Source organism: Glycine soja, chromosome 18 (assembly GCF_004193775.1).
Source record: "Glycine soja cultivar W05 chromosome 18, ASM419377v2, whole genome shotgun sequence".
Lineage (NCBI taxonomy): Eukaryota > Viridiplantae > Streptophyta > Magnoliopsida > Fabales > Fabaceae > Glycine > Glycine soja.
The window spans coordinates 14561486-14565594 of NC_041019.1; the positions used below are offsets into that span (position 1 = coordinate 14561486).

General features: G+C 32.3%; 1 pseudogene; it reads left to right on the top strand.

Annotated features, from left to right (window-relative positions):
- The first annotated feature begins 477 nt into the window (after positions 1 to 477).
- Positions 478 to 620, top strand: LOC114397814 (annotated as a pseudogene).
- The last annotated feature ends 3489 nt before the right edge of the window (positions 621 to 4109 follow it).

Here is a 4109-nt window from a genome sequence, read left to right on the forward strand (position 1 = left end):
TTAAGGCAAAGCTTGGTCTTTAGTGAATCTTGAAACAAGACTTTGTTTGTTGAAGCAATCTTGAATTATTCTTGAAGCAAATGCTTATCATTTGAAGCAGGCTTGTTAGATTCTTCTTTGACATCATCAAAATCATGTATACATACATTCACATTCTCCCCCTTTTTGATGATAACAAACATGTGATTTCTTCTCAACACCATCAAAGCTTGCATGATTTACATTATCCCCCTTTCTCAAGCAAATTCTTAATTCTTCTTGACATCATCAAAATCTTCATGATTTACAAGTGCTTCGAAGACACTAAGATTGTTAGTTGTTGGTCCAAATCTCAATGTTCCAACTTGTAAGGGATATGATATCAATCACTATTATTTCTACATAAAGTCACAGGATGAAAAAAGTAGCCTGCAGAACAGTGGAGTGAGGGTTGGCATAAGTTATTATAAAATGACTTGTCAGACAATGTAGCAAAACATCTTTGTGCTTGGGGCAATGACGCAGCTAGTGAGGTTCTAACCGAGGTGCATCTATTGCTGGTTGAAATCTATTTCCAAACCTTTCTTAGGCTTGGGTTTTAGCTCAAGCCCAGGTAAAGTGCAATCTAGTTTCAAAAATAGTTTTCAACCTTCCTGGCTTTTGAGAAAAGCTCCTTTCTCCAAAAAAGTTTATTACTTTCATTACAGTTAAGGCAAATGATTATTTTATTCATAAGTAAAATGTACTTTTATCTTTCTTCAATTCACTTAAGTTTTTAACCCTTTTCAAAAATCTCTTGGCTAACCCATGTTTTCTTATGGTTTCGGTTCAACTCCTTGTTCTGCTTCTTCAATATGAAACATGCCACGAACGTTTTACATATTGTTGAACGGTTATTGATTCTGTTTTTGTGGAACAGGTGTAATAGATTAAACAGATTAGTTAGTACCCTGTGTTTGCTTGTATTATCCAAAGCCTCACCGAGAACTTTTGCTATTAAAGCAAATGCGTGAAAAGTTGAAGCCTGCTGCACGTTGGGCATGGTTAGTACTAATAATTTGAAAATTGGTGGATTAAGGAGAAATCGGTGGGAGTGGCTCATGTCACAGGACTCGTGGTGTTGCCGGTGAAGCTTCTTCATTCACGATTTTTAATAATAACTTATGCCAAGGGGTCCATTGTAATCAGGAAAAGGGTTTTGGTGAAGCTTCTTCGTTCACGATTGAAAATGGGTCAGCCATTGTGAGCTATGTGCAGAATATTATTCATCAAAGGTCACAACGTCTTTTCTTTTCTCTATCGTCTTCTTTTTTTCTCTGTTATCTTTTTCTCTCTCTTTCTCACCTTACCTTAGGTCAGCCATTGTCACCATTGGTTCTAGCCACCATAGAAATTGTTTTCTAGATCTAAACCGATAGAATCTCTCTTTTCATCAACCTTTATCATAGCCCAATGAAAATTTCCCCCAACCAAAGTCTTGATTAAACCCTAGTTGCAATCTTTAGAGACATTTTTGTCCACCATAGTAAGCATTTCAAAAATTTACTATGATTAAAACCTTCTTCATGTTAACTGCAATAAAATCATATACTTTTTCTCTTGTTTTGGTAGTTCCAATGAAGACCTCATTGGCCTTTTTTATGGTAACTCCTCGATAACCTATCCTTTGTTTCCATTTCTCTCACAACCTTTTTCTTTGAGATTTTTGTTTCATCTTTTTTGCATTGTGGTTATTTGTATACATTTGGTGATTTTTAATTGTCATTTATGCAATAATTTTGTGATTATATGATATTCCTAGTTTTACGTTGATGTGTTTATGCTCCCTCAGATTTTCCATCATCATTATTGATTCCATGCACCATGGAAATTAATTTTTAGATTTAAACTAATATAATCGCTCCTCTTGTCAACCTCTATCAAAGCCCCGATGAAATATTCCCCCAATCAAAGCCTTAATTGAGCCCTAATTACAATCTTTAAAGATATTTTTACCCACCACAATAAACATCTTAGAAATTTACTCCGATTAAAGCCTTCCTCGTGTTAACCGCAACAAAATCTTATACTTTTTCTCTTGTTTTGGTTGTTCTAGTGAAGGCTTCATTGTCATCTTTTTTGGCAACCCCTCAATAACCTATATGTTGTTTACATTTCTCTTGCAACCTCTTTGTTTGAGTTATTTGTTTTTATGTGCTCGTTTGCTTTGAGTTTCTAATTTTGGGTGTTTTGATGGCCACTAATTTTGTTTGCCAAGGTCTTTTACACTTGGGAAAATAGCCTATTAACTCTTAATCCATATCATTATGATCACTTCTTAATATCATTGTAAGTGTATCTTTCTTTTCCCATCCCATTTGGTCTTAATTAAACCTTGTGTTGTTTGATTGCAACTCTATAGTGACTTCAAATGCCATGTAATGCTTTCTTGTAATGATTTCTAGAGCTGACGTTTGGATTGTCATTTTCCTATAGGGTGTGGCTTGATTTTCATGATGAATTTTTCTTATTGTTCCTAGTACCTCCTATCTTATTATATCCTCATTGATAAATATAGTAATTAATTTTTCTCAAGTTTATATTTATTTAATCCATGTCATCTAACTATATTACCATGTGTTTTTCTTGACTATGTTGCTCAGTTTGGGTTCAACCTAGCACCATTAAGTCCCCCCAATGTGTTCTTTTTTCTAGATATGTAATGTTATGTTGGACTAACTTTTGACTTAACGTTAATAATGTGATTCCTTCTAGATTTCTCACTCTATAGGGTAATATTATATTAAATTACAATGAACATGTAGCTTAGTAACATACTCTAACTAAAAAAACAAGTGCATATATGTTAGCAAATACAGTTAATCCTCAATTCAACATTATGGGTTCTTCTTATAACATTCATCCCTTTGCCTCCTACATCTTTACCCCAACAACCATCATTTCCTATTTTAACTACCTCTCAACCTCAACCTTTGCCATTGTCTTTTGTTCTTCTTCCTCATGATTTGTTTGAGCATGTGCCATACAACCAAAAGAATGATTTGCAATCATTCAGTTAGAAGTATAATATGTCACTCTCATGTATGTAATTGTTAATGAGGAGCTTTAGCATAATCCAAAGTTTAGGAAAACAGTCTCGGTGGACGGAATGAGTTATATTTTTCCAAACAATTTTTCTCTGTATTATATATGTGTTATGTGTATCACTGACAGTGTAAAACAATTTTATATTATCATCCAATCATAATTCGCCGTTAATATGACTTTTAAAGTAATTATCATAAAGTCAATAAATTTACTATACATGGTAGGTTATGATTGAATGATAGTGTAAAACTTTTTGTATTGTCAATATATAATCATTTTCTCTCTCTCTATATATATATGTGTGTACAAAGAAATGATATAATATATTGAGAAAAAGTGTTAGGGGAAGTGTATCTCATTCCATCCACCCACACTGTTATCCTAAACTTTGGATTATGTTGAAACTCCTCATTAATTATTACATACATGAAAAATGATATATTAGACTTCTAAGTGAATGATTGCAAATTATTCTTCTTGTTGTATGGCACATGCTGAAGCAAATCAAGAGAAAGAATAACAAACGATGATCATGAAGGTTGAGGTTAAGGGGTAGTTGAAATGTGAAATGATGATTGTTAGGGGGTAAAGATGTAGTAGACAAAAGATGAATGTTAGAAGAAGAATCCATAATATTGAATTAAGGATTGATTATATTTAATTATTAGCATGCATGCACTTGTTTTTTAGTTTGAAGACATTAGCGAGTTATATCGTTAGTGTATTTTAAGATAATATCTAGGTATGACTAAGCATTATTTAAAGAGAAAAAGGTTGATGCACTTACAATGTAAAATAATTTTACACAGTCATCCAATCACAAATTATCATGTATAATAAGTTTATTGAATTTTTCAATAATTTCTTTAAAATTCATACAAACCGTGAATTGTGATTGATTGAATAATAATGTAAAACTATTTTATAATATTTAGGGTTATACATTGACAATGTAAAGACTATTATACAATCATCTAATCACAATCCAACATGTATGGTAAGTTTATTGATTTTTAAAATAATTATCTTAAAGTAATTCTATC